Source organism: Sorex araneus, chromosome 2 (genome assembly GCF_027595985.1).
Source record: "Sorex araneus isolate mSorAra2 chromosome 2, mSorAra2.pri, whole genome shotgun sequence".
Classification (NCBI taxonomy): domain Eukaryota; kingdom Metazoa; phylum Chordata; class Mammalia; order Eulipotyphla; family Soricidae; genus Sorex; species Sorex araneus.
In genome coordinates, this window is record NC_073303.1 from 324,911,114 (window position 1) to 324,923,962 (window position 12,849).

The 12,849-nt window shown below is 41.2% G+C and overlaps 1 protein-coding gene across 11 annotated transcripts in view; it reads right to left on the reverse strand.

Annotated features, from left to right (window-relative positions):
* The window catches only part of PTPRM (protein tyrosine phosphatase receptor type M), an 853,909-nt gene that overhangs the window by 47,315 nt on the left and 793,745 nt on the right, over window positions 1-12,849 (reverse strand). The gene's annotated exons all lie outside the window — the stretch shown is intronic.

Genomic DNA, 12,849 nt, shown 5'->3' on the forward strand with positions numbered 1-12,849 from the left:
GGTCATAAAATTAATAAGCATATGTTTATATGTCCTTAGTGTTTATATTCCTTTAGCATATTATGAGATACACAATGTATTGAATAAAAGGAAGTTTATTTAACATGTAAAAAAAAAATGAAGTCTTAACTTACTCGTTTTCTATGTTGTCAGTGAGAACAATCTTTAACAAAATAATTCCAAATAAATTGAAATAAATTCATTTTCAAAAAAAAAAAAAGAAAGGCATCCATCTTCAGTGAGAGGGTGAGTAGGTGAGTGTACCATCTGTTTTTATAGAGCAACACATTATCTGTTTATCTAGGATTTCCAAGACAAAGGTTCCATTTCTATTTTAAAACATAGTCTGAATCTTGACTGGAGCAATATCACAGCGGGTAGGGCATTTGCCTTGTACATGGCTGACCCAGGTTTGATTCTTCTGTCCCTCTCGGAGAGCCCAGCAAGCTACTGAGAATATCCCACCCACATGGCAGAGCCTGGCAAGCTACGCATAGCGTATTCGATATGCCAAAAACAGTAACAACAAGTCTCACAATGGAGATGTTACTGGTGCCCGCTTGAGCAAATCAATGAACAATGGGACGACAGTGCTACAGTGCTACAGTCTGTATCCAAGGTGAGATTCTGAAATTCTCATTTACCTCCTTTGCAGAGGGGACGGGGATGTTGGGTTGGGTCACACTTGGTCATGCCCAGGCCTTACTCCAGATTCTATGCTCAGGGATCACTCCTGATGGTTCTCTGGGGACTATATAGGGTGCTCGTCAGCCTGTTCAAGGTTAGAGCCTTATGCCTTCTGCTCTCTGCATGGTCCCTGCCCTCTGTCCTCTTCCATCTCCTACTGCCTTCCTCAGGCACTATTCTCACTCTGTCACTGCTCTCCAGCCTTTCCCTTCTGATTATAATTATTTTAGAAATTTCTAATGAGTAATCTAGCGAAATCCCTGGTTGTTAATTCATCTCTGTGTTAACTGCTTCATTGGCCAGATGACTATTTCTGTAATCCAGAAACATCTCCCCAATGTCAAATGATTTTGCGAGGACATAGGCCACACCAAGTGGTGCTTGGTGGCAACACTCAGCTTTGTGCCTAGGCTCACTTTCCAGTGCTACTCTGTATCCAGTGATACTACAGTGCCAGGGATTAAACTATTAATTATTGTATATTAATTAAACTATTATACAAATATATACTTCCAGAACCTGAGGTTTGTAGGAAAACAACAAAATTGACTAGTCTGTGTAAAGAACGTTCTTAGATTGGATTCTGCATCAGAGAAGTGTCTAAAGCTGTTTCACATTCTCATCACTAGAAACTTGATCCTGAAAGATGGGGCATTTCAAATTGTCTCTTAGCTTACTAAATTAAATTGCTCCTAAGATATAGTAAGAAGAAAGATCCAGAAGTAATACCATTTGGTGAATCTGAAAGAAAATGGATTTGTATAAGACGATAAAACTCCACGCCAAATTATTTTGTATTCTCATGGGAGGCCCCTCAATATCACCTAACCCTTTAGAGAAGGCAAAAACAAAGGCTGAGAAGATGAAATCTACAGATTCTGAAAGTAGAGAAGGGTAAAGAAAATTCTATTTTCAAGAAAGGGCATTGCTTCCTGCTTTCCCATGTGGTACTCAAGATGAGAGAATACCTGCAGTGCCAAAGTGGGGGGATCCTCATATTTATGTCCTTCTGTGCCCAGAATCAAGAAAGAGGACCATCAAAGCTCAGAGACCACCTTGTATTGCATTTGATCCCACAGTCAAGAAAATAGAGCTGGGCGCTGCCCCTGCAGGCACAAATGTGACCTATAAAAGCTTGTAGGCTTTGATGCATTTGTTTCTGGTGCATCTGTCCATTTGTTGCACACTCAGGCCCTCACCCTCTGAAGTGCTTTACAGACACGAAGGCAGGTTATCGCCTACATGCACCCAGGACAGCCGCAGATAAAGTCAGAGTTCACAGAAACAGGAAACAGATGCCAGTGTCTGCGTAGGAAAATGGTGAATATACAGGAAACCTTCATAGTCAAAAAAGAGGATTTTCTAGAGCCAGACGATGATGGAAAATCAGCAAAGAGGGGCAGAATTTGATAATGGTGACCCTGGTGCCCTCATCTCCTTGGGGTTGGCTGGAAACTATCCAAGTGCTGATCTGCACTCAGCCCCAAGTAGCTGGGATGCATGTTCTGAGACACACTTGCTACTCAGACCTGCAAACTTGCTTTGCCACATCCAGCAACAGTCACAGTATTAGAGACAGCTGACAGGAACGTGTCAAATGACTTATGACACATAGAGAGTAATTTCTAAGGTCCCATTTAGAATTATGGATATCTGAGAAAATGATTATCATTTTTTAAAGGTACATAATGAATTAGGCGAAATGCCAAGGACTTAACACAAAAGGTGATTAGGCAGGGTAAATGTAGATATATTTCTGTCATATCAAAAAGAACTTCAGTGAACTTTACTGAGCCCAATTAAAAAACACATTATATCTACATGTGTGGCTTCAGAATTTAGTCTGTTCTCTCAATGAAAGGGAAATCAGGGAAAGAGCGGTAACAGAAATTTGCCTTTCAGGAAATCAGTTATTCTGCACGTCCTTATATATTCCTTCAAAAGCTCTCACAACATACTTTCTGATTCTCTACGTGTGTAGTCATTTTGGCTTCACAGAGAAAAGAACCTAGTTTTTTGCTAACAAGCCAGTGATCTAGGAGGGGTGGACAAAATGGTTCACAGAGGGGTTCTGTCCTTAGAAACAACTGCAAAGCACACTTCCATAACTGGGCTGGAAATCTTTGGAGGGTGGGGAACCCATTTCCTGTTCCTCTAGTTTTCCCTCAGACCAGCTGAGAAGTCACTGGATAGACAAGAGCAACAAGGAGAGAAAGAGAGATGGGAATCAGACAGGGCATTGAGTCTGTCTTCCCCCAAGGAAATCCATTAATGTACGGGTCAATTTCTGCAGAACTCAAGAAAAAGACACATGGTCTGCTCTGAGCAGACATAGCAGCTGGTTGTTGCTGGTCAGGCCAAAAGCATCCTTGAAAGAAACCATTAAAAGTATGAACTAGAGAGTGTATGTAGTACATGAGCGCATGTGTGTGATGCACATGTGTTTGTGTGTGTTTGTGTGTGTATGATGAATACATTTGGGAAGAATGTTTGATCATGCACAGGGAACATGAAAATTGTGAAAGAGATCTATCTAGTCTGGCTACCCAGGGTAAGCAAATGGGAGGGAGGGAAAGGACTAACTTAATGGAATGCTTAGAATACATACACATATTACCCATTTATTTGCAGGAACACTGTCTGAATAGGTTGGCAGCAGTTGGGATTAGTAGCATAGATATAAATTTTTACATAAGGCCCCTAACTTCCTTAAACCCTAAAGTTCAGTATTTACCTTAAGATACTTATTAAGGTCAGTAGGGTTGAGAAATCAAATTGTGTGGTTTTGAGACTGTTTTCTTTCAGTTTTACATTTTTCAAAATCACCCAATTTAATAGTCAACAAAGTGTTTCCTAATTAAATTAATCTGTTTTACATTGTATCAGTTTTTACCTTTTGTTTATTTCAACCCTATAGTTTTGTTAATTGCTATTCAAATTGGATTGAGGGATATTAAGTACCAAATGGTTTGCAATTGATTAGAGGGCTGAAATAATTCTGTGCACCATGAATCCACACTTGTCAGATGCAAAAGTCACACTTACAGAGGACACCAGGATGTGTGTGTGTGTGTGTGTGTGTGTGTGTGTATCTTTATCAAATGATTACCGAGCTCCTTTCAAAAGTAAGGAGGCCTCTTCTTCCCAAGAGATCTTCACCAAGGATCCCTTTCTGCTGTGTGCAAGACACAGATGTGGTAATATTTCTCATTGGTTAAGTGAATAAAATCACATTGAAAGACAAGGTGCTGGATTGTACCAGTTGATAGACCAGTGGATTGTTAACACCGAGATCTTTTGGAAAGAATATTGTAGTTTACTGTAGTCAGATTAAATCCTTTTCTCAAAGGTCTCTAAATTAAAGACTGAGCATCTTTCATGGCCCGTGTAAATTAAATATCAGCATATTGCCACACATTGCAATATTCTAAAGTAGATGCTCTACAAATTCCGTGTAACAGAAGTAGGAGAGGATGGTTCTTTCCTGAGGAAGCCACGGTGGTCATATGTGACTGAACCACTCCCTTTTGAAAATCCAGAGGGTTCTCTTCTCCTGATAATGTTTAGGTTGAGTAGAGGAGATACCAGGAGTTCCTGGGACCATGCAGACAAAGACAGCTCTGTCTTGTTATTCAAACAGGTCTCTGAACCAAGCTTCTGAATGAACAGCAGGCTGAGAACTATTTCTTCCTATAAACGTGGTCTTTTAGAGTACATTTGGCCAACTTTTCATTATGTCAGAACTGCGAAACTCAAACTCTGAGGCATGAAGTGGGTGGTTTAGAGGGTTTTAAGAATTTCTTGGGCTTGCGTCTAACTCCCAAGAATAGTAGAAATAAGTACCAGGAGGCTGTCTCCATGGCTTGGACGCTGGTCTCTCATTCTGGGTCACTCAGAGAAGGGAACACCAAGTAAAATGTGGCCGGAGGTCATGCAGGGGAAGGGTGACTCGTGCCAAATGTAGATTGGAGACTGAACACAATGGCCACTCAACACCTTTATTGCAAACCACAACACCTAATCAGAGGGAGAGAACAAAAGGGAATACCCTGCCTCAGTGGCAGTGTGGGGTGGGGGGAGATGGGACTGGGGAGGGTGGGAGGGATGCTGGGTTTACTGGTGGTGGAGAATGGGCACTGGTGAAGGGATGGGTTCTCGAACTTTGTATGGGGGAAACATGAGCACAAAAATGTATAAATCTGTAACTGTACCCCCATGGTGATTCACTAATAAAAAAAAAAGAAAAAAAATTTCTTGGGCTTGGGGGTGAGGGAGGATGCTATTGAGGGAGACCTGGGAGCTAGGGATATCAGGTATGAAGACTATATATATATATATATATATATATATACCTGTATGTGTCCTTAAGAATTAGTTGAGACCCACATCCCACAGCTGCCACCATTTAAACAATGACAGCTTCACAGCTTCATGATTAACTTCAGAAGAGATGCAAACAGAGCTACTAAAACTCATGGGTACACTCTTTCAGGCTGAAAAATCAGGGATACCCTCAGGATGGGGGGCAGACCACGTCCCCAGCCTGTGAAAGCCCTGGCAGTGGCACACACGTAGCAGTGGCACACAGCCATCACCATGGAAACCATGAAAATGGTCTGACTTCACTGCTTCATGACTAATTTCTGCTAAGATACCAAACTGAGAAAAATTCCAGGTACACTGGTTTTAAAACACGAATTTGAAAATTTTGTACCTGGTCAGGTTGTTGCCAAGAATGAAGAGAAGGGAGGTTTGCGACTCATTTAACCTGGCAGAAAGTAAGTGTTTCAACATTTTACATATCTACTGTCCTCTCCCTAGTCACATATACCTGGCCTCTCTGTCACTTCGAACCTTCTTTTCACCTCTTTAGTGAAACTATTGTCCAGTTCTCATAATTCAGACTATCTAAGCTATTGCCCTACTTCAATTCTTCTTCACACTCCATTCCAAGCTCTTATTTCCTTTTCTGCCCCATAGATATGGGTGTTCTCCATGGTTTGTCTTAGCAACTTTCCTCTCATCTCTGTTTGCTATCTAAATGCCTTTCAAATCCCTCTCCCTATATTTTAGTTCTGTTTGCTTCCCAAAATGCAAGCCTGCTGCTATAGCAATCTCTTTCTTAGCTATGAGCAATACTATGCAAAACAGCAAGAGAAGCTTAAAACTTTGAATGGTACCAAATTTTGTATATAATATGTCCTTTTATTAAATATTTTAGTATATTTTCTTATCATAAAATAGAACAGCTATAATAATATACTATAATAGGAGTTGTATGAATGTGGCCTCTCAAAATATTTTATTATACACAATACTTTGGGACCACAGTTGAAATCCTGGATGAAGAAGGACTACTGTATATTTTTTCATCTGCCCACCTTTCTATGCCTGAAACTGTGCCATATCTTTGCATTTTTGTTACTCTCAAGTTTCACCCAAAGGTTAAATAGTGAAGCCCAGTGAACAAAGGAAGACACTTTTATTTTCCAGTTTGTTTCTATGTCTCTGGTTCACATTTGCCTCCTGGGTTTTCTGGGAAGCCCCATAGGACTGTTTGGTTCAATTAGTCTTTCAAATTCAACATATCTAAAGTGAATCATTAATCCTGATTTTCTTTTCTATTTTTTTTAAATTTGTGTTTTGAGCCACAACTGGCTGTATTCAGATCTTATTCCTGGCTCTGCACTCAGGGATCACTTATTTTATTTTTAAATTACATTTTTTATTAGTGAATCACCTTGAAGTACAGTTATGGACTTACAACTTTTCATGCTTGTGTTTCAGTCATATAATGCTTGAGTACCCATCCCTCTACCAGAGCCCATTCTCCACCACCGATGATCCCAGCATCCTTCCCAACCCCACACTCCATCCCCCCATTCCACCCCACCTTTGTGGTAGGGCATTCCCTTTTGTTCTTACTCTCCTTTTGGGTGTTGTGGTTCACAGTAGAAGTATTCAGTGGCCATCATGTTTGATCTATAGTCTACTTTCAGCACACATCTCCCATCCCCAGCGGGTCCTCGAACCACACTTTACCTGGTGTTCCCTTCTCTATCTGAGCTGCCTTTTCCTCCAGTATGTGAGACCAGCTTCCAGGCCGTGGAGCCAACCTCCTGGTACTTATCTCTACTATTCTTGGGTGTTAGTCTCCCATTCTGTTACTTTATATTACACAGATGAGTGCAATCTTTCTATGTCTGTCTCTCTCTTTTTGACTCATTTCACTTAGCATGATACTTTTCATGTTGATCCACTTATATGCAAAGGTCATGACTTCATTTTTTCTAACAGCTACATAGTATTACATTGTGTAGATGTACCAAAGTTTCTTTAAACAGTCATCTGTTCTCTGGCACTCGGTTTTTTTCCAGATTCTGGGTATTGTGAACAGTGCTGCAATGAACATTCGAGTGCAGATGTCATTTTGACTATCAAAAAATTAGAAATTGAGCACCCATTTGACCCAGCAATACCACTCCAGGCAATATATTCCAAGGATCACTTCTGGTAGGGATCATAGGAAGCATTGAGATGTTGGGGATCAAACCCAGAACCCAGATTGGCTGTGTGTAAGGCAAGTGCCTTATATGCAGTACAATTGCTTTGGTCCAAATCCGATTTTTTCAAAACCTTTCTTTTAAACCTGATATTTTTTAGTGCAAGAAAGCTGCTAATGGTGTAGTTTATAGTCTTTATCTTAAGCCAAGTCATGTAGTAGAAACTGTGGGTGATGTTTCTGTTATTCTTCCTTACCTGCATCACCAAATAACTCCCACATTGTTGATCCTCCATAAGTTCCTAGCAGCCCTGCCAGACCTCTAGTCCCGCTGTAAGCAACCTTGTCCTCATGCTCTTGTACAGCTGTTTGGAGCCTTTCTTTGGTGGCCATCAGAACAGTCTTCTACAACACTGATTAGAAAACATGACTAGCAGCTCAAAATCTTTCATTACAAAAAACAGCATGTCAGGGCTTCCAGCTTCTTCCTTTGTCTGCCCCTAGAAAGGCATTCAGCCTTCCATACACAAGACTCACTCTTCCACTTCAGGGTCAATGTCCTTCCTGGACCAGCTCTAAGACAGCTGCAGACTTCTTCCTGGTTTTCCTATTATCCCCCCCTTAATGGCAAAAAGAAAGGTTTTCCAATCTTTCTCCTCTTATGGTTCAGTTCCTTCCAGTTTTCTCTATGAAGTCCTCCTCCATTCCTTTGGGTAGAATTAATCCCTGACTTAGTGCTCTCATCATTCTACCTAGGTATTATATACTTATATATTCACTGCTTATACATTCCTTTGTTAACATATTCTATGGTTTGACAAGTGAATCATAAATATATTTATCTCTTTAAGTGCCAGGGATATAGCAAGCAAATGGTTAAATACCAGCTATAACTGACTGAAAAGGGACTGACTAGAGGCCTGTTTTGGAATTAATTTTTGAAGTAGTCAAATCTGTTTCTGTGGTTGATTTTCTAACCCTTTATAGAGGGAAATGAAGAAACTTGTGCAGAGAAAACCTGGATGACTCAACAGAACAGCTAAGGAGTCACCTTTCCTGGCTTAGAGAAGGTGACTTTCCTAGAAAGTCCTTTTTTTGCTTCTGATAAGTCAGTACTACTTAGTAACTCATTTCCAGGGTGATATGCTGGGGTAAGTGACCTGAGGTGTGGCAGCGCCTGGAAGCAAATTGCCACGGGCAATAGTGCCAACTTCCACTTTCAACCCCTAGACTTCTATTAAAATTATGGACACCTTGAATAGAACACATTAATATAGTTGAAATGGTTGATGGTGGGTCAAAATGGAGACTAAAGTTTGTTGAATGAGTATAAATTGATAACAGGCAAAGGCTACAACTGCATAGGACACAAAAGCTCAACCTTAAAAATGTAGTTCATTGAAAATATCTATGAAGAATAGTAGTGAAAGTGGAAGACAGAAAATTTCAGCAATGTCCCTAACAAGTATTTGTTTCTTTTTTTTGATGCCCGCATTTGATGTCATGGAACAACTTGAGAGTAGTAGTAGTAGCAGTTTATATTGTTAGGCATTACCTAATTACTTTTCTATTAGGCAACAGTTCCACATTTTATAAAGGGGTGACCGTGTCTTTTTCATGCTTCCTTAATTGATTCTGGATTTGCCTTTTTCAGGAAAACTTATGTCCTTGTGGAATGTATCAAGGAGAAGGAAATTTTAATATACTTGCCCTGCATGTTCATTAGAGTTTATTCTGACATCGAGCATTCATTTTAACTTTTTTCTTCCATTACTTTTGTTTGGGGTCATGCCTGACTACTCAGGGCTTACCCCTGCATTCAGGGATTACTCCAGGCATGCGTTAAAGGACTATAATGGGATGTATAGATCAAACCCATGTCTACCATGTACAAGGCAAGCACCTTATCTGCAGGACTATCTCTCTGGCACCATAGTGAAAAATGTGGAGAGAATATATACAGGTCAACCTCTCTGGGAGGATAACTATCTTGAAAGCATGTATTTAGAAGGTTCCCTCCTATCTTTTATATTATCAGAGGCTTAACATCTCTACTCCCCACTTCTCTTGGCTCCCAAACACTTTATCACCTGTTATCAGAATCATTCACAGCAACTCAATGTTAATTTTCTTAAATGACTCTGAGCCCTCATTTGGATGTTTAATAAACAGCCACATTCTAATGAGGTCTTCATAAAACTTACTAAATATGTTTCAAAATCATTAGCTTAAATTGCTGGTGCAAAAATCTCCTTCGGGAGTCCTGCAGATTTGGTTATAAGACTTTTGGCAGCTGAATTAGTATAACAACATAAGAGTGTTTCCGAATCTCCGCACAAACGGTGTAAATGGGAATGCCTGGGAAACAGGCGCCTGGATAAAAAGCTAAATGTCCCTCAGGTGGGTTCATTAAAGAGCGAAAACAATCACAACACATTCCAGTGCAATTTAAATGCCAGGTGTGCAGCCGCAGGCAGGTGCCAGAAAAACCAACAAGGGTCTCCTCCCCGAACACATGGGCTGAAAGGGGACGCACAGTGGTGGCAAGAAGTCTTATCTAATGACAGGTCCTGGCAGATGTACTGGGGACCCTCCTGGAGAGAAGTGCAGTGTGTGTGTCTACGACACAGGTGCTCCAACAGAGCCTGCCTCCCAGTGGCTCCACCACAGGCAACTTCAGCTGCCTAATGCAGTGCTTCAGGGCAAAAATCAAGGGAAAGTGGGTTCGTGGCTCTGACTTAATGAGTCGACTACAAGTCTGTGTAAACAAACAGGCATCCGCCTGGCTCATGCCTAATTCATGAAGGACACACCATGTGCGGCAAACATGTTAAATAGGTAGCTGTTGCCTTTAAAAACCATGTCATTTTGATTTCTTGGGTGGTTTGTTGCTGCTGCTTATAAGTATGAAAAATGGGGGAGTTGTCTCTGGATAAATATGCAGGATTAACAATGGGAACTGCCTAGACCAAGGCTAGCACCTTTCCCTCAAGGCAATGGGACCTCCTGTCAAAACCCCTACATCATGCCAGACATTTCAGGGACAGATGCCAGGAAATTCATTACTAATTGAAGACTGAGCCATCCCAGGGGCTGATGGGCCTGAGGTTAGGGCTCTTTCCAGCTCTCACAGCCCCACAAAGCTGGGAAGAATGTGAAGGAGTGTTTTTGTTTTGTTTTCGAACAAGCTTACTAAGCCTGATATGACAGGTTTACTTTAAACCAGCAGATAAACTTGGAACTTAGTCACCCTTTCCTCTTCGACTGCACAGTGGAATATCCACAGCTGCTAGTCAAAGCAGGTTTTCATGGTAGAAATCAATAGGGACATCCTGTGTGGGAAGGCACCAAGGGCCGGATGCTCATGCAAGGCCCACCCCATCATGGCTTTTTTGTTTGTTTGTTTTTGCAAGCCCCAGTAACTGCAAATAAAGCGTGGCTCCTTGCAAACAATCATAGATACCACTGTGACATGTCCAAGAGACTTTAAACTTCCTTCCTTCTTCCTTTCTTCTCTCCCTTCCTCTTATGTTACAGAGATCTTCATTGGATCCTTTAGGCAAAGACTATGCTCTCCCCATTTTTCTTTGAATAAAAGATTTTATATATGAAAATCACTTGTCTCTTAAGTCATGAGTCTGAAGATGACATACTTTAATTTCAATTAATCAAAAGCAAATGTGAACCATGATTTAAAAAATTTGGTCATAATTTGAAAAAATAGTATATTTTTTAAAGTGAGTGTGGGTACAAATATTGAAAATTTGAGGTGGAAAATGACTTTCTAGGCCCAAACTTCACAACTGTAAATTACTGTGAGAGCAACTTCTAGGAATCTCTTTCCCCATCAGATTCACCAGTCATTTCACAACTGTCCATGAATGCAGGATTCAAAACTGCATGTACTTTTCAGGAAGAAACCTGGATGAAATAGTTTGTGTAACTATTTCCTCGTTAACCTTGCAAATGCTAATTGCTCCCTGACACAAAACTGGAAGGATTGTCATATATTTATTTCAGTGGGCATTGAGTGTCAGGCACCTGATCCAGGAAGAGAAATCAAAATGCTTAAGACTATCTCTTTTATTTTTTTATTTTTTTTGGGGGGGTTCTCACCTGGCAATGCACAGGGGTTACTCCTGGCTTTGCACTCAGGAGTTATTCCTGGCACTGCTCAGGGGACCATATGGGATGCTGGGGATCGAACCCGGGTTGGCCGCGTGCAAGGCAAACTCCCTACCTGCTGTGCTATCGCTCCAGCCCCCAGGACTATCTCTTTTAAAGAGCTTGCTTTCAGGTAGAATTGCACGGTTATTCTTGGCTCTGCACTCAGGGACCACTACTGGTGGTCCTGCGGGGGTGGGGGGACATATGGGATGCTGGGGATTGAATCTGGGTTGTCTGTGTTCACGCTACCTACTGTGCTATTTTCTGACCCCAAGATGGTGAATTTCCAGGGGAATTCTGAGTCACAATTTTTCCTGAAAGGGGGTAAGCAGGTCAAATCAATTTGGGAACCTCTGGGTTATACTAATACCTGTATTTATTCAGTTCTGGGAATGGGGTGGAACTTCTTCTTTTTTAAAAATTTATTTTTTTTAATTAGTGAATCACCGTGAGGGTACAATTACAGATTTACATATTTTCGTGCTTGGGCTGGAGTGATAGCATAGCAGTTGGGCATTCTCCTTTCACGAGGCTGACCCGAGTTTGATTCCTCCGCCCCTCCCAGAGAGCCCGGCAAGCTACCAAGAGTATTGAGCCCGTGAGGCAGAGCCTGGCAAGCTACCCATGCGTATTGGATATGCCAAAAACAGTAACAATAAGTCTCTCAATGAGAGACGTTACTGGTGCCCGCTCGAACAAATCGATGAGCAACGGGATGACAGTGACAGTGACAGTTTCAATCATACAATGCTCGGGGCGGAACTTCTATAAGCACTGAACATGCAGAAACTCACTGAATCTTATAAGAACTCTAGGAAATATGAGCTGTTCTACCCACCTGTCCCATGTGGGGACTGAGGCCTCTTCTAAGAATGTCAGGGCCAGGCCAGCGTCTACTAGCCCCTAGGCCAGCTGTATGTCCTAATTGTATTCTATAGAGAGGAGACCAAGCACTACAAAAGGGTTCTATGCTTTTAACAAAAAAAAAAAAATATTGCTTTGTCATAGTTTATTATGCCTTACATCATGGCACCAGACCCCTCTTGTCACTTACATTCTTTATCATCCTGAAATTTTACATTCTTGTTTGGCCCAATTTTTCTATTCTTTCCTTAATGTGTTGGGCTATTGATATCTTGGACACTTTCTGGAAAAACCAAGCTAATGCATATTCCCCCTTTATAATCTTTAAAAGTTTTGTTAGGATTTGGTCTATTAGGAAGGAGGCATTTTTGTCCACATGGATAACCAAACATCCCAGCAGAGCTTAGAGTTACCCACTGATCACCCTGATTTGCTGTCTACAGCCAATGACCGAATTCTGATAGATCACTATTCTATTATCACTGTCATCACTGTCATCCCATTGCTCAGTGATTTGCTCGAGCAGGCACCAGTACCGTCTCATTGTGAGACTTGTTGTTACTGTTTTTGGCATACAGTAATATGCCAAATTTCGAATGTGCCACGGGGAGCTTGCCAGGCTCTGCCCC